Here is a 25766-nt window from a genome sequence, read left to right on the forward strand (position 1 = left end):
ATCTGTAATTACTGCTTAATGTTCTATTAGATTGTTTAATGACAATGAAATGTTGAATTTGTTATGATGTCATTTGTGCATACTTTTGTGTTATGGGCAAGTTAACCATGTAGATAAGATTTTGGTGAGAAAAAAAAGAAAGAAAAGAGATAAAGACTCTAAGAAAAAAGCGTTTACGTGAGTAGAATTTTTCGTACTGCTTATCCCTCCTCGTTATCCCTTTATAATGGCCCTTCCAAGAGCTCTAAGGTTTCTGGTACAATCATGGTTGAGAAAAAAAAAAAAACAAAAAAAAAAAAACCCCAAAGCTGTTAAAATGTCAAAGTACAATTCAAGGATCTCATTCAAATTCACATAATTAAGCTGCCGGACATTTAATGAAGGGCTATGCAGCGGACCATCTAGTCAGAGAAAGGCATTTGGGCAAGCTGTCCTTGTGACAAGAAATTTTAGCTGCCATTGCATGCTGGTGCATTGCATCTTTTCTGTTAGACTGTCAAAATAATCAGAATTTAAAAAGAAATGATAAGATTTATTGCATCAACCTATACAAAATGAATGTTTTCATTTGCTAATCATTTCCCCCACCTCAAAATCCAAGCACTCAAAATCAAACCTAAAGTTTGAATTAATGTCAACACTAGTGTCACCGGCCCACTGGTGAGCCCAAAGCCATTCAATTTTTAAAACAGTTATATCCTATCCTATACTAAACCTAAACTAATCTTGACAAACTATATATCATTTGAAAGCTTACAATCTCTAGTTGGTGACTAATTTTCAAATAAATTACAGAGCAGTAATTTATCTATTTGCAACAAGAATATTTTCATACACCTAAGTCGTGTTCAGACTTTATTTTGAAATGGCAATGAACATAAACATAAAAAATCATGAAAGATTGGTAGAAACCTGTTTGTTTTCATGCCAAGAGTTCAAAAGATAACATCCATTATTTATTATTATTTTTTAAAAGGTCTAATTTTTTTTAAAATAAATATCAAGAAAAAAATAATAAATTCATTTGTGATGCATCGGCACGCTATAAATGCACATACGTGTTATTTTTATGTGTTTATTAGAGGTTGAATTCATATCAAAATCTGCCAAATTTCCCATACGATGTATGAATAGGATGTCTACTTCATAAATTGTATGAAAATTATGGAAATATATGGTTCGGATCACAACACGTTGGAAATGGAGGCACCCTTATATGGTCAGTAATGGAGCTTGGATGTCATCTAGATAAAAAGTTTGGTACTGCGCCCTTACAAAATCTTACTGAAAGCTCTTTTTTTTTATATCAATCTAAAATTTGTAACACAACTTGTTCAGATTTTTGCTTTGATTTTCTTGCAGTTTTAGAGTACAACGTGTTTTGAAAATATATATTTCATATAAATTATGAATAATTCAATTTTTTTTTATTTTTACATTGTACATTTTCATAAACTCAAATTTCTATAACTTTTTTTCTTTCACTTTCTTAATTTATGCCAGATCTCTTCTTTAAAACAAGACCGATCTTCTATATTCCAAAGCATTATTGAATTACAACCATTTAAGTTCGGAATGTGCATTTTTTTTATCTATGTACAATTTTTTAAAATGAGGTCACTTTACTAGGGATGGGTAAAAATCACGATTTGAATCGATTTTAATCCCTGGAATCGATTAGTCATCCTGTTTTCAGTTGATGAATGAATAGAACATTAATCCAATCCAATACATGCGTAGGCCTATTGATCGAAATAAATCACAATAAATCGCAATAATCTTTGAGCTTTGTTACTGATATGAAACAAAGTCTCAGATTTCAAATTACGTCCATTTTCTTACGAAATTCAAAAACATAAATAGGCTACCGTTTTGGCGCTGTGGCGTGAGACCGCTCTGGCGCAGCCGCGCAGGCTCAGCCCAGCTCAAGAGAAGCAGCAGCACATGATCTTCTCTTCCACCTTAATAATATCAGTTACAGCGTGAAATAAACATGAATGAGCATCTGAAAGTGTGTTAAAAGATAGAGTACAACCTATCGAAATCCGTATCATGTCACATGGAATCGCTTAATCAGTGTTTCAACCGTGGGAAGACGTCAGTAAATAAACAATGTCATGTAATGCCACATTTACCTCAGAAAAACCATATCCAGTGACCATAAACTCGTTAGTCAGAAAGAAAAATTAACTCTAGATATGATCATTTTGCTAAATATAAGCACCATATTCATTATAATTTTTAATGTTCTTCAATTAATGCATGTTTGAATAAATCTGGCCAGTTTTTATGACATCCACCATTTAAATGTTTATATTTCATATAAATGTATTATTATAAAAATAAATAAAAGTGTAATTTAAGTGTTTGTATACAAATCAGTTAATTTTTACCTTCAATATTATAGTAGGCTAATGAAGCCTAGTAGGCCACAACTGACTCCCATAGTTTACAGCATTAGTTAAGAGATTTGTTTTCCTTGAGAAAATTTGCCATGTATTGTAGCCTACCTGATATCCAAAATAATCAATATTGAATCGAATCAAATCAGAATCGAAATCGAATGGAATTGCAAGCTTGTGAATTGAAATCGAATCGAATTGTGAAATTTGTGTCAATATACCCTTACAACACATTTGTTACAATATTTATTAATCTTTGTTAATGTTAGTTAATAAGAATACAACTGTTCATTGTTAGTTCATGTTAGCTGAGGTCCATTAAATAATATGGTAACACTTTACAATAGCGTTTCATTAGTTAACTACATTACATATAAACTAACAATGAAAAATACCTCTAAAGCATTTGCATTACATTTATTAACACATTACCTAAATCAAAGTTGTATCTAACATTATTTAATGGTCCTGGGCTAACATGAATTAACAAGGAAACATACTGTAATAAATTAGCTCATTGTTAGTTAACGTTAATTAACGCATTAACTAATGTTAACTTATGGAACCTTAATGTAATGTTACCAATACTGTTAATAAGATAAATGAAAATAATATTTTTCGTTGTTAGCTCATGTTAGTTAACTAACGTTAGTTAACTAAGGTTAACAGATGGAACCTTATTGTAAAGTGTTACTAAATTTGTATTATGTTTTGTTCTCACACATTACAGTAGTCACGGCAGTGCACAAACACAGCAAGAGAAATAATATTTTGTCATATTGACTTCTTGGGGAGAATAAACCAAGCTGGCAATGTAATAGTGCACTCATATTCCCTAAATGTCTCTGTTATGAAGAAATGTTATGGTTACGCCCTTGAGCTCCTAAGATTCATCTCTGAGATATTGGAAAACACATGTCACACATGTGCCTCCTTTTATTGGCTCTGTGCCCACAAAGATGCCTCAATGCTTTTATCGATTTCTTATATAATGCGTGCAGCATTATAACTTCACATCCACCTCTGAAAGACTTCACGTCATTGCAAATACGAAAAGGGACTCTCTGTTGACCAATTGGCACCAGTTTCCTTCGTGAACAACTTAATTTACTTACTTTGAAGTGATATTAAATCCAGAACATTTAGTTTGTTTCTAAAGATTATGTAAGTGACATTTACCATAACATACGTTCCAGTTATACATATCTCATTACCGCACAGTCTAGTTTTGAAGCGCACCAGATGGCTTCCTAGAGAGGCCAATAATTTGCCTCCCCCACTTGAAGGTTCTCACATTGATTTATATGGTCTATATCACATTTTAAATATCTCTTCTGCAACTGATTAATGTTTTATAATCACTGTCTTGAGTGAGGGGGAAGCAGCACTGAGAACATACACACTGATTGCAGCATCTTACAGATGAAGTAGGTTACTAACTTTGTCACCTCTGAAGCTGAGCTTGTAATCAGGAAAACAGCATGTACCAGCACTGTTTAGCTATGGGTTTCCACATGATAACCACTTAGAATGACGTAAACAAACTTTGTCTATTAAGATATTTTTCTATTAAGATGAGATGAGATGAGACTCAGATTATAGATATTTTAATCAAAGCCAGAATGTGTGTATTTAGTTTTTTCTTTTTAATTATGAAAAAAAAAAAAAAAAAAATCTCATTATTAGTGAAATCTTCTTCTATACTGTTATAATGAGTGTTTTAAATCAGTACAAAGCCCATTGTTCACACTGAGAAAGTGTTTGGGTGGATGTGACTCATTTTGTGTTCTATGAAGCTAGCCAGTTCAGTGATTCACATAACGCAGCCTCCCAAATTACTGGTCACTATATGCACTGTTAAATTAAAGCTCCAGTATGCGACTTTGGTATTTGACCACAAGAGGGCGCAGTTTCAACAATAACAAAGGCGAAGCTTGATGACGCTATGAAGGAGGTGACGATGGGAGATGTCGTTTTTTTTAATGCGTTTTCACCATCTAGCGATATATCTACATGGAATTAATGAATCATGATCACGGATGAGGTAATTTATTCGTTTTTGTATTACCTGTATGTCTGATCGTATTATTTTATTTCATCATAATTAATGAACTGCAAGGAACGTGAAATGTTATGCTATATTATCCCGTTACAACTTACAGCTATTTGTCAAATGATTTGTTTGGTTAATGTTGTGCAGTTTTACGTTTTTATGGTTAATGCCGTGTTGTGTAACGTGTTCAAACCAATATCTAAAAGTAAATTTGAACGAACATTTGCAAGTAATGACTAAATATATTTTTTTAACATCATATCCGATTGTATTTAATTGTACTGCCATAAGCTCGGTCACCACACGTGATAAAAAGCCTTACCAAAGTACAAAGAGCAATATAACTTTGTTTATAAGTGCTATTATTGACAGTTGCATGTCTTACCTGTCTATCAATACACTCACGAGAGCAGAGTCTCTGTCAAGTCCAAGATTGACGCGCAGCTCTCTCCATCTCGAAAACGCCTGGCCGATATTTATCTGGGTTTTATTCCTCCGTTTGTCACACAGTCTGAGTGTATCCGAATATGGAGGCTTTCGTTTTGTTGGCACTTCAATACTCGCCAAAGAGTTCGTGATCCATAACAGCTATAACCATACAGTCTATGGCTATAACGCTATAACCACCACTTCCGCATTTGACCATGCGATATTCCGGTGTGGTGGGTCATATTTTTTATTTTATTCTTTTTTTATTCTTTGTCAGACGTCTTTATTGTTTATTGTGATAAGAAAAAAACCCTCAATAAAGTTGTTGTAAAAAAAAAAAAAAAAAAAAAAAAAAATCCGGTGTGGTGGAATATCCTATCACATGGTCCACACCGGAAAAAAGAGATATTGCGTCACTGAGGAGCGACATTTCTTTTCCGGGACGGCCAGTTATTTAAAATTGGAATTTCTCTGAAATAAAAAATCTTTGGAGACTTTTGAGATATTGTAAGTACACAACTGGAGGAAATATATCACACTGTGCAAGTTATTTTTGGAAATTTTATTACAAAATTCCTACATATTGGAGCTTTAAGTATGCTAATGTCACATTTGGTTCATTATTTTAAATCCTCATTATAATTGAGTCCTGATTGAAATCCATTGAAACTCAACCATAGCATTTGAGGGGGGAAAAAGCACCTTTGGAAAAAAACTACTGTTTACTTACAAGCATTCATGTCAAGCTAAAATAAACATGTAATTTCCATTGAAACGTTCATATCATGTACTGTACTACAGTATTTAAATATATTTGTAATGATGAAGTCGCAGTTTATTACATTTGAAATATATATCACATTTAAATGTAATATTGAAGTACACTATAATTTACATTATTTACATTAGTAATTGTGTCCTCAGGATGCACAGCAACTGATGTTAGACCAGTGCAGCCAGTGACATTACATTCAACACCTGCAGAGGACTTGACCCTTAACTAGCCTTCATCTCAGCAAAGCAAACTCTCATGATCACTTCACTTCACTTCACTTCACTTCACTTCACTTCACTTCACTTCACTTCTTTTTTTTTTAATACCTTTATTTAACCAGGAGAGAACCTCACTGAGATTAAAATCTCTTTTACAGGAGCGTCTTGGCCAAGATAGGTGGCCCAATTATTCAAACACACATATAACAATAAAACAATACAGCACACAATAAATTGGTATTAAAAATACAATCACAGAAGCATTTGCAAGTCATTAAATCTTTCTCTAGCGCATGTATAAGTGTTCTAAAATTGCTGAAAGACACCAAATGATTCAGCCTCAATGTCATTTGGAGATAGTTCCATTCTGTTAGTACAGCATAATTAAAAGCAGTTTTACCTAACTTAGTTCTAGCTTGAGGTACATGCACTTACTGAAAAATTATGTTTTGCTTATATAACATGCCTCCCTCAATGACTTTCCTTTCCTAATTCTAATCAAACTTTTATCTTTTAACTTAGTTTTACCCTTCTGGAGGTAGGAGGTATCTACCCGAAAAATTTTACTCATTGTTTCTGGTCGAGCACTCTCACTTTACCACCATTTGTCCTAGTTACAAAGAGCGGCATGGCTCTGGGATTCAGATAGGATTTGACTCTCATCAATAACCAAGGCAGCCACTAAACACCATGCCCCTGCAGTGGAGAGGTTAGTCACTTCGCACAGGTGGTACGGTCCTAAAAGCATAGCGTCTCTGTATGCATCCCCACTTCCTCCACTTTCTAGGTCACTTGCAGAAAGAAATGAGGTGTCAGGGTAATGGATAGATCCCAAACACCAGAGCAAAGTTTGAAAAGCTTGAGGGATTTAACTGTCAATGCATTACGATCTAACAGCACAAAGATTTTGGCTTGCAATGATAAAAGTGTATTTGGGTTATGCACTGATACGGCTTTCTAATTTACATACCTTCATATATCTGCTGCTGACACTTTTTTATTGCAAATAAATGTTACATTTATGTTCTGCAACAATTTACAAGTTTCCTGGAAGTGGTCTGCACTGTAGTAGGACATAAACAGTAATTAATTAAATTGACAGTTTACCCCAAATGAAATATCTTTCATCATGTTGTTCCTAACATATGTGACTTTCTTTTTGCAACTGTTTGAATAGTTATGCATACAATAAAAGTAAATTGTGTCCAACAAGTCAATGGGGTAAATGTTTGGGTGAACTATCCCTTTAAGTTAAACACAACCCAGGTTAAAATCACCTGTTTTCAAAATGTGTCACAAATATTGTAGGCTTTCTATATACTATTCTGACTCAACCTGTTAACGCAGCATTTTTAATGTCATATTATTAATTCATTTTTCATCCAATACCATTTGAAAGATGTACTATTAAAGATTTCAATAAAATGGTTTTGCACTCAAATTGATATTGAATTAGTACTATTCAAAACTTGATACATATTTTCAGATTTTCAAAAAAGTCCTCAGAAAGGCAATTAGATGATAAGAGAGTGTACACTCACAGATTTTAATAAATATATATATATATATATATATACGGAACTACATGGCCACCCATCTGCAAATGCCAGGCTGCATTTCAGTCTCAAATTGAGTACTTATAGTAAATTGCTGGACTAGTCCAATCTAGAGCTTTTCTTGCGTTGACAAGATTCATCAGTCTCGCTTGACAGGGCCTTAGGATTAAATAGCAGGGCAATACAAGTGGGAGTAAATGGTGAATGTACCTGGCAGTGGCCAAGTTCAGCAATTATGGAAATGAGAGCAGTGCTCCTGTGTAAACTAAAAGCTGTTTTACGGTAACCTCTCATATGTACATATCTACAGTGCTAAGACAACAGTGTGTTCCAAAGTAATGAGGTTGATGCATTTGAAAATGAATACACAGTGTTGTACTCTAGACATTAAACAGTAGCTATTTGCTTATAATAGATATTCTCAGTAGATTTGACAGTTATCTTTGACTCAATGCTTTATGCATGCTGTATGCATGACTATCAAACTGTATATGCATGTTCATGTAAAGTTATACAGTATAGGCAAGCTATTCTCTCTCCCAATGGTCCAAGCGGTCCATTACTGACACATAAGGGGCTGTATTCTATTGCAGTGATTGAGTGATGTTGCTTTAAAGAGGCCCAGACAGCCCACTTAAAATGTGTCCATAAACCTGCCACGCTCTCTTGGATCATCAACATCACCTGCCAATAGTGATGGATTCCCCTGTCCAAGGCTCTGGCTTAAGATATAGTATATATACAAATCTGGTGCAGCCTAGCTGATCGATAAGCATCTCTTCTTGTTTTCCACTACTCATTTGGCTTTCTAAAGTCAATTTGGATATTTTGCATGAGTAAACCCAGTGGCTAGTCAAAATGAAGATTATTGAGTCTCAAGCCACTGAAATGGAGCAGTTGGTATGCACTATTCCTTCATATAATTAAAAACTGTATGTTTGTTTTATTTTTAGGCAAATGTGCAAATTGAATTTATATCACTTTGATTGGTTTGCTCCAGGAAACAAACATATGTTGACAAGATGGTTGGTTAGAGGGGGAAAAGTAGTGGATCTCCTTATTTTGCTATGTGCAGTTCAATATCAATTCATTGTGTCTTGAGGATATGGACTATGTTAATAGGATTCATTTCTTGAAACTGCTTTCTGATTTAAAGTATCATGTGACTCCCTTGTAATAAGATAACAAAACAATACTCCCACACATCCGCTTGAATGAATCTGAGTGATGACATAATGACAGAACGGTTTCATTTTCTCTGCCCCCAGAGTGTCAGCTTGAAAAGGAAGCTGTAGTTTACCTAATTTTTGAGAGCTTAACTCTCTATGCTGAAATATGACTTGAGATGTCTGAGCAAGAAATAATTCATCAACACATTTGACAGCTAGACTAAACTACTTAAAGGGATAGTTCTTCTAAAACAGAGAATTTTGACATTTGCTCACCCTCATGTCCAAACATTGGAGCCCATTGACTTTCATTGTATAAAAAAGATAAAATAAAATAAAATAAAACCTTTTATGCATTGAGACATTTTTTTACACATCTAATTTTGTGTTCCACAGAAGAAAGCAAGCCACACAAGTTTGGAACGACATGACCGGCATGAGGGTGAGTAAGTGATGACATCATTTTTTTATTTTTGGGTGAACTATCCCTTTAAATTTCTATACTTAGTCATGGCTCTCTAGCACTCTACCTGTAACACTGTACTGTACCCACAATCTCAGCACGTATCTCTGAGTCCTTCACAGATATTTTAGCTTGCATGCAGCCATCAGTCGACACTTATATCACTTTATCACCACAATATCACTTTACAGCTTGGCTCAACAACACAAAGACCTGCTAGGTCAGCCAGGAACCTGTGGAAAGTGTTTAATGCTAAACTTTACAGACCTTAACTTCAACGACTGACTAATCATGCAAATTTGCACTTTTTAACATCAGAAAAATCAGACCCTAGTCTTGTCCGAATAAACTGCAAAGCTTCTGGCAAAAGTCTTGCTCCACTGTATGCATCATATTCAAGGCTCTGATAAGTGTCAGCAATATGTAATATAATATATTATATAAAATAATATTTTATATAATATAAAATAACACAACATAAAATAATTATTTAATGAAATAATAATAAATAAATAAAAACACCAGAAACATGTATACATACAGAACAATTATTTATTTTTGTAAGTTGCTTTGGATAAAAACATCTGCTTAAAGTAGCAACCTCATTTATGTCTATGCAGAATGGTATCTTAATATTTCTTTGCAAGCTTTATAATGTTGTTAGTGCATTGTCTGCGCAGTGCGCAACATAAAAGACTTACTCATGGGGGGGAAAAAAAACTTTAATTGCACATTTCTAATGGCTTTGTCCTTGTTCAACAATAGGCTGAAAATATTGAATTTGGCATGCATACAGATTCTACGCTCTTTTACTGCTGCAGGTAATGCTCATTGATCTGTGAAATTATGAGCTATACCGTTAAAAAAGGACTGGTTACCACTTACCACATAATTCAAGATGGTCTGATCTGCTTTCCTCTAACCTATTCATCTGAAAACGCACAGACTCAGATGCCATTTTCATTAGAATGTTCCATAATTACCTATAGGGAGATACAATAGTCTCTTTTCAGTCTATGGAAATTGTTCAATGACCAGAACTGACTGAAAGAGCAAATTCGTTTATTCTGTACTCACTTAAAGTTGGAACTTTTTAATCTAGATCAGAAAAAGAAAGTTTTATTTTGACTTCATAGAGCACTTGTACTTGTGAAAAGAGGAGTTTTAAGTTGGTGCGGAATCCATATGTTAGACTAAGCACACTTTTTAGGCTATAAAAAACTGTAAATCTGGATGAGTATAGAACACGCTTATATAAAATGTAACATTCTGTACAATAATGACTGTTTAATCATATACAGATTGTGTTTAGGCAGTTTAGGTCTTCTGTCCTAAATGCTTCATACTATGCTGACAAAACAAAATATGTTGGCATATGCATGTTACATCTAAGTAACAACACTGCTGTAAAATGTTGCATTTTCAAGATGAGATGAGAGTGATGGCTGAAGCCAGTTCTTGTTGTCATCATGAGCCAAGTTAAAAAACACTAACAATATTTTGTGAATACTGGTGGTAAACCACAGAGCAAATGTGTGAGCAAGTCAGACAAGTCTTCTTCTGAAGGAAAAATAAGAACCTGTGCGACATGAAACCTATTCAACTGGAGAAGGAAGTCCTAGTCGAGCGATAAAACTTCAGCACCGCAGTGAATCCCAGTAGTGGAGCTGATAGCATAAAAAAAAAAAAAAAAAAAACTATGCACAATAACAAGGGGATGAGGTGAAAGATTTCTGCTTAACCCTCTGAGGTCGACAAACGCGCCGGCGCGTTTTGCTGGATTTTCTCCACATTGTAGCACTATAAACTTAAATTTCTCCGTCATTTATGGTCATACAGAAAAAATAAATATAAAAAAAGAATCTGTGGTATTTCTACTTTTGTATGTGTCCACTTCCAATCAAATCAAAACATTGTGCTTTGTAAAATAAAGAAAATAAACAGTGTGTGCGTTCTGCCTCTCCGTCGCGGTGAACTTTTTTTTCTTGAGCACGTCTATAAACTGAAACAAAACTCAGCGAATACTTGTCACACATTTATGAGCCATACACCTTTATAAACATTTAAGTGTGTACTTTTAAATGATCGGATTCAAAACGAAAACAAATATTCTCTGTTTAAGTAATTTGTATAAAACCAAACAAGATTTCCAGCTTCTCAAACGCTTCCTAATTATTTTTAATTCGGCCACGCCCACTCGCGCAAAAGATATTCACATGCAAATCTCCACATGGAACGCGATCGCCCTCATTACCTCAACAACAAAACACTTCACTTCACTTTTCGTCGAGTTTGAAAGACGTGCCTGAGCTTACATTGGATTTACATCAGAAGAAGAAGAACGATATTTGAAGACAAGAAAGATGTAAGGTAAGAAATTCTTACATATTAGTTTGCTATTGTTGCATAAATTTCACATTGCAGTTGAACTGTTGCTAGATATATGGTGAATATTATAATATTTAGACCCGTGTTTACTGTTACTGTGTTTGTGGATATCTGCTCAAACGTAGATAGGCTATGTATATGGTAGGCCTAACCATAATGTTTTATATTTGATCGCAATCGCGTTTTAATGTATCATATTTTTGATCGCGATCGCGTTTTAATGTATCATATTTTTTATCGCGATCGCGTTTTAATGTATCATAGTTTTGATCGCGATCGCGTTTGAATGTATCATATTTTGGAAAAGCAAAACGCTCCAAACGGCTTCATGTTTTTACTATTATCTCATTTCATATCATCATAACGAATGGAAACATTTGAAGTAACATGATAATCAATATATTTTTCTCTAGCTTAGTTGTTACTGAAATCTTTTTGAAAATATATATAGGCTGCTATATTGTTATTATTTTATGCAGCACTGCGCATAGCCTATACCTACAAGGCACAACAAACCTGGTGTTCATTATATATTGTTGGAAACATTTGTGTGAGTGTGTGTGTGTATTCTGTGAATTTAAAAAGCAATTTTAACAAGAAAAATCTAAATGTATTCCCAAAATCGTGCAGGCCTTTCTCTTGATATCAGTATGTTCACTTTTTTTTTTCAGGGCCCAGATGCCACTGAGTCCTGCTGACTTCAACATTCACAGTACATGTCTCTGTACATGAACATGGTAAAGTGAAAATCAAACACCTTAGAAAATGAAAGGTATGTACAATGTTTTTAGGAATGGCACAAAGGTCTCTTTCTTCAATAAGTGCTTTTTTGTTGTGTATCTTTGGATTATGTTGTGTTTGTAAATAAATCCAAACAATTTTAAAAGCCATTCTTTTTAAATCTCCTCATTCTTTGTGCAAGGTTGGTCAGAATGATGGGCCCTGATAAGCCTCCTAATAGGGCCATTAGGGAGGTTCTTTGTCTTTCTCAGGTGTGGAAAGCTTTCATATTAATGAGGTGATCCGCCCCTTCGCATATTGCTTTCTAACACAAAACACGTCATAAAATTTTTAAATCAATATATTGTCTTCTCTGAATGAGCCGTCAGGGTGATTTTCACATAGTTTTGCAGCAAATATTCTAGGCTACGTGATACAATTTCAAAAGTCTTGTGAAGAAATAATCAGTATGGGTTTCATGACCTTATTTCAGTGAGAATTTATTTTTGTATTTTCACAAACCACGCATAAATGTCATTATCTCAAAACTACAAACTTTTACATACATGCTGCTGATATATTATTGTAGCAGAGTTTGTGCTGAATACAGTGTAATTAGACTTTAGCCATGAAAATGTCACAAGTAACAGAAATAACCACAAATGTCAGAGCATGTCAGAACACCTCCAGGGCCCAGAAAACAGCTCAGACCTCAGAGGGTTAAAGGTCTTGTCTGCGCTATTCAACGCTACAATGCCCCCATCCACCCTCTGCTGCTGTCTTCCACCTGTGGAGTGATAAGACTCAGTGATCTATGAAGCACTACAGCAACATAAAGATCATCCACAATTGTCTGTTCAGTAAACAATACAACAGCTCCTTTTCTGCCTTTCAAAATAAAACAGAGGTCAGAAGATGCAGCTTTAAGGTCTTGCCTCCACATGAAGAAGACTCGGACATCACTTGTCATTATCTGTCGTTACAACAGCATCATCCTGCTGGCAGATAAAGGGATCTGTGGCACATCAGATTATCACAACAGTATTGCAATAAGTGTTGTAACACACACACACACACACGCACACACACACACTTGCCTGTAGCAATGTGACAAACTACTCCCTCCTTTCAATTTTACTATGATTGATTATTTTTGTGTCATTATTGCATACCTTATAAATTGTGTAAATGTATTGTTCTGATGTTCAGTTCTTGCATTATTTGTCATCTTGCTCAGCCCTTATTATGGAGTCTTATCAACTGTTAGGCCTCAGATGTAGACTGTCAGGAGTGAGTCCATCCCCATGTTGACTGCTCTCTTGTATCTGGCCAAGACTTGACCACACTCTACTGACATCTAAAGGTCAATCTTTCAAGGGTGGCATAAAGAGGTCAGGTGGTTTGAAAGAGGAATAAAGGTAGCCATTTAATCCAGCGTCTTTTGTCAAAAAAGTCCAGTGGACAGTCTGTTATAGCTTGAATGATTGAAAACTTTTACACACACACACACACACACACACACACACACACACACACACACACACACACACACACACACACACACACACACATGCACACATACACGCACACACACGCAAAAGTGATACACTAGGTCAAATAGCTACTGTTTTTTTTTTTTATCAAAGGAAAAGCTCACCCAAAAATGCATATTTTGTCATCATTTACTCACCCTCAAGTTGTTCCAAACCTGTATGAGTTTCTTTCTTCAGCTGAACACAAAAGAAGATATTTTGAATAATGTTGGTAACCAGACAGTTGATGTTAGCCATGACTTCCACAAAAAACTATGGACGTCAATAGCTACCATGAACTGTCTGGTTACTAGGGATGTCCCGATACCACTTTTTGCAGAACGAGTCCGATACCGATACTTTGATTTTTGGTACTCGCCGATACCGATACCGTAACCGATACCTGAATTTACACTGCATTTGTAATTTTTAAATGTATTAGTTGATAAACCAAAAGAATATACATCATATTAGTTGGCTTAATTTGTTCATCAAATTCAAATGTTCAAATGTTTGTCAAAACCAGTGAAATATCAATTATTTAATCCAATCTTGATACTACAACAAAAACTACCATCCTAATTAATGTGAATTTAAAACAAGTAAGCAGTCAGTGACAAAATAAGAACAAACAATCGAATTAGAAATAGGACAAATAAATAAAATAGAACAAAGAAAGGCTACAAATGAAATAAACAGTGTTTTTAGAGTTTTTCGGGTAGATCTAACAGGTACAGAAATTTGAATAAAGTAATCAAATGTGAAAATGTCAAATGTGTTCTTGACCTGCACACGTCCTGTAATAATGTAGGGAACCACTCGTTATACTTAAATCAGGTAACATTTCATGTTTTACTTTACTTAAACGATTTAGTTTTCATCCAAATAACGTGCTGAGTGAACGATCAGCAATCAAGAGCATTCAACAGAAGTGCGCTCGCTCGCTCTCTCTCTCTCTCTCTCTCTCTCTCTCTCTGGTCAGTTGACGTTAATAAGCTACATGCCTCGTTTTCTTTTCTTTGCCATTGACATCCGACTGAACAAACTTTCCACTGATGTCTGTTTAAAGGGATGTGCTCGACCAGCTCGCGCGTCTGTGCCGTTGTGCACTTAATCCACTGCGCGTTTTTCTCTTATCAGCTCGCGCAACACAGCTATGTTACTATACACACGCCACTTGTACGAACCCTGTGAAATGAGCCCAAACCGTCTACATTATACTTTCCTATGCCTCAGTTCACCTCCACAAAGCACTCGCGGCGGCCAGTTTCGTTTTGCAAAATGTACGTGGTATCGGTGCGTGGTATCGGCGAATTTTTATGAGTACGAGTACGAGTATATGAGGACAGTATCGGCCCGATCCCCGATGCCAGTATCGGTATCGGGCCATCCCTACTGGTTACCAACATTATTGATGATAATTTACTTACCAAGCTGTGTCTTTTGATGGATTAAGCAATGACTCCCTCATTGAGTGTTTCGTAACAGGTTTGAATGACATATTGCTACTTAAATCAGATTAGAGAATGTTATCACTTAAAGGGGTCATATAATGGTACATGCACTTTTACAAGTTGATTGTACTGAAATTTGTGTTGGCGGTGCCTGTACACAACCATCATAAAATGATAAAAATCCATCCAGTGTTTTTTTTTTTTAAATCTTCTTATATGTTTCCCCCTCTCCTGAATCAAGCTGTTCGATTTTGTGATGTCACAAAATCGACGCCCCTCACACAATGGTTGATTGACAGCAGCGTTTCAACACAGCCCCACCCTCGTGAGCGAGCTGTCAATCATAGCCCGCGCCAACCGGCGCGTTCATTGCTGATAGCTGGAGCACTGAGTAGAATGGCGTCTCGATTGTGGTGTTCTTCGGTGTAATAAGGAACACAGCAGTCATTTTGATGTTCCTAAATCCGAACGCTGAAGACGCAGTGGCTGAGTTTATTTTCGAAGGGAATTCCCCGCGATCAACGTCAATGCTTTCATGTTTTCGCGAATCATTTCACCAGACTGCTTTACAAACGAGGGTCAGTAAAGCTGGTTTTTCTAAGAAGCTGCTCCTGAAAAAAGGATCGGTACCAACTATTCGTGTTCCTGCTGCACCTCCAGAAGAAGTGAGTGAGTGTAACGTTTTATTAACCTTTATATTAATCTTTATATTAATCTTTGCAAATCGCTTGCTGCACGCTTCACGATGAATGCGGCTATTTTTACACTCAGCGTACATTACAGCATGTTTTCTATGTATGACGTTCTCAATATAATTCATAATCCCATGTTTATAATAAACAACGTGTTATGGTTATTGTGTTAAATTGTGTTACAAACGGTGTACGCACAGAACAGAGGGGCGGGGTGAGCAAAGCTCATTATCATTTAAAGACACAGGCACTCAAACGGCGTGCTGAAAACAGAGCTGTTTTTGACCAGGTAAAATTAGTGTTTTCTTACAATACTAATGAGAATTTTTAATTCAAGTATATTACAAACTTTTAATTTAGACCCTAAAGAATCATATTAGCTTGTAAAAAAATGACATTATATGACCCCTTTAAGCATATTCATGGACGCTTAGTACAGCTGTTCTGTTTAGCTGGCTTCTATATGATGTTGGAGAGATACCCAGACCTACAGATCTGAGTAACTATAAGGAGAGATAGCATGGCCCATGTGGTCTGTGTTGTGGGCCATTTGATAAATGAAAAGCAAGTGAGAAGTGGCAGACTGCCACAATAAATACAAGCAAAAATACTGTTATATGTAGTGGAAGTAGAGCAAATAAATGCATCCAAGTACTGATTTTTCTCAGGGGCCATGCGATTCTATTATGACAGCGATCTTTCTGAAGCATAGTCGAGAGAGAGAGAGAGGACGAGAGACAGTTTTGGGAGAGTTTTTGATCTACTGTATAAAACTCTATAGGATTACCGTCGATCCCCGGAGCTGTCCTGCACTCCATACTCTTTAGGGCATCATACAATTCACCTTTCGTAAAAGGTTTTCCCAGTTCAGCATTTGCTCCATCCGGAACTTTAGACCCACATAAAAAATGACTGGCTATATCTTTCACCTCTACGTGTTCACTCTTATATAGCTCTGAATAAAAACCCACTACTCTTTTTCTTCTTTCCTTAATTTCTGTGCCTGATTCAGATGTCAAAGAATGCATATTTCTATTTTGGCCATTTTTCTTTTCAAGACCAAAAAAAAATGTTTTGGTTGGGCCATCCATCTGCGCTACACTTTGAAAGTGTGAGCACACCAGAGTACCCTGTGCTTTGAAACCCAACAAATCATCCAAAACTTTCTTTTAATCTTTGAGAACTTTAACTCATTCTCTGTCTCTAACGGATACCATACAATTTTGAATTTCTATTATTTCTCTCTCTAGATCTTCTAGAGATCGGGAAATGTCTCTAGAAGCATTGAAAGTATACATAGAGCACATTTGCGGTATCTCTATTTTTGCATTATCCCACCATTGCTTTATAGAATCAAACTATGACTTCCTATTCTTAAAATGTTTCCAAAAATAACCAAATACCTCACTTTTTCTATCTTGCAATAAAACAGCATTAAAGTGCCAATAAGCGCTTCTTGGCTTTACATTATGATAAAAACATTACAGCTGACTAAACCATGATCTGAAAAGCCTACAGGTGAAATCGCACAATATTTAATCGTATTAAACTTATGTTTAAAACAATACCACCTGTCTAGTCTAGCCATTGTCACATAATGTGCTCTCACTTGTGTCCGTATACTGTCTCTGTGTTTTATTCAACACCCTCATATCATCACCCTATCATATAATTCATATTCCTTCAGAATTTAAGAGAGAGGGCGAGAGGACGAGAGACAGTTTTGGGAGAGTTTTTGATCTATAAAACTGTATAGGATTACCGTCGATCCCCGGAGCTGTTCTTTGTGGTTCCTATTAATGTTATCATTTCGTACAAATAAAATCACCTGCTATAAATAAATACTCTTCAGGTTTACAACTTTTTACTATATCTCTAACCTTGTTTAAAAACAAGACTCTTTCACCTCCCAATACTGGGGCACACAGACTTACTGTATAAATACAACAGTAAAATTGTCAAACTTGAGCCGTAGTTTCAACAACTATCCCCCAACTACATGTTCCACTTCACATGAAACAGGATTAATATTTTTCCTTAGTAAAATAGCTACACCTCCACTATAAGTCTTATGACTCATAATCACTTCTCCCTCCCATTCCATCATCCATTCACTTTCATTTTTCACATCACTATGGGATTCTTGAATTAACATAACATCAATATTTTTTGTCTTATTAATTCAAAATGCATTGCTATTTTTCTATAATCCCTTGCACCGTTTATGTTCAGACTGCCCAGTCTTAAATTACTCATAACTGATTGAATAAAAAAAAAAAGAAACTGAGCAAAACAAAAACAAAAAAATGAACAAAGAAAAGATAACAATTAAAACACTGCTTTTTCATCATTCAACATACTTGATCTCAACTTTTGAACAATTTTCTTAAAAGGAACACGCCGACTTTTTGGGACTTTAGCTTACTCACGTATCCCCCAGAGTTAGCTAAGTCCATACATACCCTTTTCATCTCCGTGCATGCCGTAACTCTGTCTGACGCACCCACCGCTAGCCTAGCTTAGCACAAAGACTGGAGGTAAACGGCATCCAGCTAGCATACTGCTCCCAATAAATGACAAAATAATGCCAACATTTTCCTATTTACATGTTGTGATTTGTATAGTCACAGCGTGTACAAATAACAAGGTCACATGAGACACAACCATCTTCTAAGCGTATGCATACTGGGAACTACAGTATATTCTCAGAAGGCAAATCACTGCTACTTGGGTGGAGTGATTTAGTGATTCGTATTCGAATACCTTTTGTATTCTGCAGAAAAGTCTTATTTTTTTCAATGGTATAAGCACTACTTCCAGATGTTTTTGAGAGACTGAGTCAACTGAGCTCATAGGCGCCGATACCGTGGGTGCTCCGGGGCTCGAGCACCCACGGAAAATACTGAGCACCCACGGAAAATACCGAGCACCCACATGTGCCAGACTGTTATTAAACATTGCAGTTGGTGCTATGTGAAGTGTTTCTCGGATGAAAACGCCTATTTAGTGACCCCGCTCTGTACGCAGAGACACGTTGCTCCCATAGTCAGTATCCTCCTGAAGAATTAACCGCAATGGTGAGTCAACAAAAATTTTGCTCAAACGGGTGCGGGTCGGACACGGGTCTAAACACGGGTTTAAAACAATCACGTACAAACGTAAACATGTATGCACATTTTTAGGAACACATCTACAAAAATATGTCTGTATTTCAAGTAAATAAAATAATTTAAAATCCACATCAGTTTATTTGTGCCCACGCCCTCTCAGGAGTCTCTATACCTACTTTCACTTTTAAAAAGTCATCATAACCGCGCGCGCGATCTGCTTGCAGTCATCGAGATGGATGCTGTCTGAGGAGTTGAAGAAAAGAATAGCTAGTGGAGATGGTAAAGTTGTCGACAAAACTGAAGAAAACAATGTTGGGAAAGGCTTTGCTGCATGCATTTTCGTGTTGGATAGCCACAAATGTGGAACTTCATCGCTGAGAAGGAAGCACGCAGATAACTGTTACTATAGTAACAAACCAAGCAGTTCTATCGAACAGTATTTGTCAAATTTAACACTGTTACATTTTGTAAATTTCCCACGAAGCTAATCGCGGTTACGTGTCAGTTAAACTTTCCATCTCCAATCCTGTCTGTATTTGTGAGAAGTGGCGCTGTCCTTGAAAGATTACTTTACGGCTGTATTATCAAGTAGGCTAAATAGGTGTGTGTGTTCGTGTCGGCCGCTGTCCATTTCCTAAGGTTCTGAAATGCAAACATTTTTTGACTACTTTTTTTTTTTTTTAAAGGGCTTGCGCCCATGAGCACCCACGGAGGAAAACATAAATCGGCGCCTATGACTGAGCTCGCTGATTCACTCTCACTTTCTGTTACAGAATCATTAAAATTACTATGCTCAGATAGTTCTATTTCATCATCTACGTGTTCGAGATCCACCTATGGGAAGGGCATCCGTACCTGACCTCTGCAAAAGCATCCAGTAGCACCAAGTCCGGTTAGACAGACAGAAGCGCGCAGCCAATGCCAGGTAAGGTCCCTCCCCCTTACCTGAGGGCATAACGCCTGCAAGCGCTGCTATTCTCCAGTTGACATTCGCTTCTCGCGATCTCTGCACTTACACAGTTCGGTTGAATATACCCTGCACATTTGCATGTCTTCAGGAGGACATATCGCCTGATCAGCCTCCGCCAGACGTGACAGTCATTTATTCAACCTGATTAACATTAGCTGTGTTCTGCATCCGGAGCCGCCTTGCTTTTCTCGCCTGCTCCCCCTTCCATGGCTGCCCGCCACAGATTTTTCTCCAGTATGTTGCTGTCTAAATCTGCCGCTTCTCCGGGGAACAGCCTATCACAGGCCTGCCCAGCCGCATGCGGGGCTCTGATTGCCGCTAAGGACCTTCACTCTTTCTGCTTGGTCTGCTTGGGCCTCAAACACGCTCAAGCTATGGAGAACCCGGAGAATTGCAGTCATTGCCTTATGCTGCCCAAGAAGCTTTTGCGACGCCGTTTTAAAGTTGCAGCTACCGGGGGCCTTCCAGGGCGCTACTTCACTTAATTGGGCTGACCAGCCCAATCCTGCGTTCCCCAAAGAGGACATCTTCGCGGGCAACCTCCCGGATGACGCTGCCCTTCTTGGGGTCTCAGAAGACGAGGAGGCCATCCCGCCCTCTGGCGTTCCCCAGGCCTACGCCCCCCTGGCCTTGCCTCAGTCCATCCTCCTAGAAGTGTGTGAGCGAGCGGCCGCTTGCCTCAACATTGAGTGGCCGGCTCCACAGAGCGCCACCAACCAGGAAAGGGACATTTACGACGGAAAAGTGCTGGGACCCCCTCCCTGTCCAAGGAAACAACTCTTCCTCGTCCTTCCAGCATGCGCGAAGCACATGAGGCACAACTGGGGTGACCCGCTCGATCTCAAGTACGGTCTCACGGGCCTTGAGGTGAAGGATATGGCGGCTCTTGGCATGGGTGACCCCCCTCCCCCGCTATTGAGCCGTCCATCGCCAGGCACCTTAAGCGGGCTGCTCGCTCACCCTAAGCCAGTCTTGCCCAACAAGATGGACCATTTTATCTGCCTCAGTGATAATTCCCACACTGGCCAGGGTAAGAGAGCAGGGCCTGTCTCTCATTCTGATACAGAATGGTAGCCTCGGCAGCCTTGCACCACTGGAAGAGCGCAGACTTTTACACACAGGGAACCCCTCTGGGTATGGTTATGATGTGGAAAGTTGTGATGACAGATGCGTCCTTAACAGGCTGGGGTGCCACCCAGTAGGGCAGAACGGTGAACGGTTTATGGGCGAGCAGACTACGTTCAGCGCACAAATTATTTAGAGCTTATGACCATATGGAAAGCTCTGAATCATTTTCTGCCTCGCCTGCAGGGACATCATGTGCTCGTACGTTGCGACAATACCACTGCAGTGGCTTACATCAACCGTCAGGGCAGCGTGCGCTCGTCGAAACTCCACGCTCTAGGTTACAAGCTTTTGGTGTGGTTTTCCTGTCATTACACGTGACGCATGTTCCAGTCATTTTGAACAGAGACGCGGACCTTCTATCGAGGGGAAACCCAATCTATGGAGATTGGAGCCTTCACCCTCAGATAGTGGACATGTTATGGATGAGATTCGGATAGGCAACCGTAGATCTATTCGCCTCACATGAAAACTACCATTGTCCTATGTTCTTCTTGCTAAAGGACGTGGACACGCCCCTCGGGGTAGATGCACTGGCCCACCCATGGCCCAAAGTGCTGCTGTATGCTTTTCCTCCCCTGTGCCTGATAATTCCCACACTGGCCAGGGTAAGAGAACAGGGCCTGTCTCTCATTCTGATAGCACCCAGGTGGCCCAAAGCACCATGGCTGGCGGAGATAATCCCTCTGTTATATGCCGAGCCGTGGTGCCTCCCCCTTCGTACAGACCTATTGTCCCAAGCGAATGGGGAGATTTATCACCCACACCCGGACAGGGTGGCTCTCTGGGCCTGGCCCGTGAGAGGAGGAACCTAATCTCGGTAGCACATTCTGTTTTAGGGGTGGAGTCTTCTTAGCCCCTCCCTGCAACCCCATTGGAAGTAAAGAATAGGGGGTGAATGGGCCGCCAGGCCATGCACATTCTTGTCACCAAGCATGCATTTACATTCCTTCCTGGGTGTATATATACACATATGTGTTGCTGGGGTTGTTATTGTGTGTGTGCCGCATACATTTCATTTCCTGCATGTGCACAGCAGGTATGTGTGTGCATTATGAATTGCAGGTTCATGATTATGAGACGTGTCAGGCACCGCCTCCCTGGGGTGACAGTCCTTATCTGGTTTACAGAACCTCACTGTGAGTGTATTGGGCAATTGGGGAGCTGTCCATGTCTCTCCCATAGGTGGATCTCGAACACGAGATGATGAAAGAGAACAATAGGTTACTATCGTAACCCCGGTTCTCTGAAACATAGAGTGGAGACATCCACCAGCTTTGCCCCGCTTGCCGCACGAGAAGCAAATATACTTACTGGAGAATAGCAGCGCTTGCAGGCGTTATATGCCCTCAGGTAAGGGGGAGGGACCTTACCTGGCATTGGCTGCGAACTTCTGTCTAGCCAGACTTGGTGCAATTGGATGCTTCTGCAGAGGTCAGGTACGGATGCCCTTCCCATAGGTGGATCTCTCCACTCGATGTTTCAGAGAACCAGGGTTACGATAGTAACCAACCTATTGTTTTTTGAACCATCCTTTCTCGTCTTTTTTTTCCTGAACCTTTTCTTTCTTTAATTTTTTCCCTTGTCTCTTTCCATTAGTTTTTCTCTTCAATGTCGGTGTTTTAAAAAGATTGTCATCTTCAGTCATATCAATGTCCCTTGGGATTTCTACATCCACAACAGCACCAGCAGCATAATTAGTTCATTCCTCATTACTCTCATTCAGTGTCTTTCTGATTAACTATTTGTTCACTTTGTTTATCATCCCCAATTCCTTCATTCTCAATCAATTCCCTGTATTTTTCCTGTTGATATTCACATTCATCTTTATCTTCAATATCACTTTGAATTGCTTCATGTTCTATATTATCTGGACACGCACAGACAAGATGTCCACCTTGTCCACATTTGAAACATTTGATTGCTTCTGATGTGGCATAAATCACGTAATCAAACTCGTCGATCCTAAACTTCAATGCGAGATTTAACTTCGCACTCTCATTGTTTAAAATCATGAACACTTGTCTTCGGAAAAAAACGGCATGCACATCATCTAAGAACAAAACAACCGGACTGTTCATTCTTGGCGCTGACAAATTACTTCTGTAACCAACAACTTGTGCTACTGCTATGCTGCATTCCTCTACTGAACAGCATTCTGCAGGGATGACTTTAATTCCATGCAGCCGCATTAACTTATCAAGCATTACCGTTTTCGGACGCTGCCATTTCGATCAGCACACGTTGATCAACAGTGTTTCACTATCCCTAACTCCAGAAAGCCCCACAATATACACACCCAACACCTTTGCCAAAATATAAAGAAAAGATAGAAAACTCACTCAGCCAGCAGGCAAACACTCTCACTCCACACACATGCAAACTCACTCACTCCCAGCATGTACTCAGAGAGAGAGAGACAGAGAGAGAGAGAGAGAAAACAAAAAAGAGATACAGAGATTGGATTATGTTCCAGTGGTATTGGATGGTAATCATAATGTATTCTTACTGAATTCAAACAAGCTTTCTAGATTTGAACAATTCATGCTCTTTAAATAAATAAAGACATAACATAAAATGAGATTTCAGAGTGATGCAGGCCAGAAACAAACCAACATCTACTTGCAAGTGCCACAGCCTGCAGGTCTAGAGCTAACTTTTAGAAGCCTGAATGGAGGAAAATCTTGGGTTTTGCTTTTTAAAATTAAGTTCACACGTGCAATATCTTGTATATAAAAAAAAAAATAATAATAATAATAATTATATATATATATATATATATATATATATATATATATATATATATATATATATATATATATATATATATATATATATATATATATATATATATAAGCCACTAGAGTCGGCTCTAACTCTAAATCTCTCATTGACTGGATTCTTGTTTCTCATCCAAACAGAATAATGACTTCTGGAGTTCTCTCTGACTGCTTTAGCGATCATTCCATTATCCATTGTATCTGGAAAATTGCAACTCCTCATCTTCCTCCTAAATATATCAAGGTACGGAAAAACTAAATTATTTAATAATAATATATTTATTAATGACCTTCGAAGGATAAATTGGGACAGGCTTTACTTAATTCCTGATGTTGAAGCTGCATAGGATTTTTTTTTATACTGAAGTTGGGCTAGTTATTGACAGACATGCTCCATGGAAATCCATTAAGGTTAATGGCCATCATCTGCCTTGGGTTAATGGTGATTTTATTAATCTTTTTAAAAAGAGGGATAGGGCCTGGGTTAAACATAAACATACACAACTGCCTGATGACTGGGAGAAATACAAACGATTACGAAATTTATGTACAACTCAAACAAGAAATGCTAAAGCCAATTATAACCGAGATAGTCTGTCAAATGATCTAAGTAACCCAAAGCAATTCTGGATGAGAGTTAACACCCTAGTTGGTAAGTCCAATAATACTTCAAATAATATGATAATTAATAATGAAATAACTAATGATCCAGCCGTGATTTCCAATGCCTTTAGTTTGCTTTTTTCTCAAACACCGCTTGTTCAACCTCCTGTTTTCCACGCAGACCCGTGTCTTAACAGCCAACCCTGCGGTAGCTCTTTCAAATTTAGACAGGTCAGATCAATGGATGTTCAACAGGCTATTAATAAGCTTTCCAATAGCAGTGGTCCTGGCCCTGATGGCCTTGAGGGTAAGTTTATTAAACTTATAAAACCCCCACTGGCTGTGCTTTTTAACATGTCATTTGATACCTGTGAAGTGCCCCTTGCTTGGAAATGTACTAAAGTCATTCCTTTGCACAAAGGTGGAGACTTACAAATTCTGAACAATTATAGGCCAATATCAATAATTAATAGTGTGGTTAAAGTCTTTGGGAAAATAATTTTTAATCAATTATCTGATTATCTATCTGATAATAATTTACTTACTCAATGCCAATCAGGTTTCAGAAAATACTTCTCCACTACCACTGCTCTCTTAAAACTCTCTAATGATATATTTTCTAGTTTTGATGACAATCTGTGTACCGGTGCCATTTTCCTGGATCTCTCCAAAGCGTTCGATTTAGTTGATCACTATCTTCTATTGGATAAATTGCATGCCTCTCGAGATCATCTTTACTCTGGTTTAACAGTTATTTTCATCATCGTCGTCAGGGTGTGTCCTACAGGGGTTGTCAGTCTGATTATACAGGCATAGTGAAAGGCATCCCTCAAGGTTCTTCTCTGGGACCTTTATTATTTTCTATCTTTGTTAATGATATGCCCTTATGCTGTACAGACTGTAATATTCATCTTCATGCCGATGATACAGTCATTTACTGTAGTAAACATACCATCTCCGGGATAAACCTCTCTCTACAGCACGACTTCAATTCTGTACAGCAGTGGCTATTGGCTAATAAACTTATTCTTAATAAATCAAAGTCCTACTCTTTATTGTTCCATAGAAAAGCCTTGGATATAGGTGAAAACAACCTTAATCTTTGTTTTTCTCGACTCCTCTCCTTTAGAGTCAACTGAGACCTTTAAATATCTTGGTGTTTGGCTGGAAACTGATTTATCTTTTAAAACTCATGTACAAGCAATGACAAACAAAATCAACTCTCGTCTTAAAATATTTTATCAATCTGTTAACTGTTTTAATTTTCTGGTCAGGAAAAGAATAGTCTTACAGCTGCTCCTGCCTATTTTGGACTATGCTGATATTA

The sequence above is a fragment of the Scardinius erythrophthalmus genome (assembly GCF_964197995.2).
Source record: "Scardinius erythrophthalmus genome assembly, chromosome: 12".
NCBI classification, from domain to species: Eukaryota; Metazoa; Chordata; class Actinopteri; order Cypriniformes; family Leuciscidae; genus Scardinius; species Scardinius erythrophthalmus.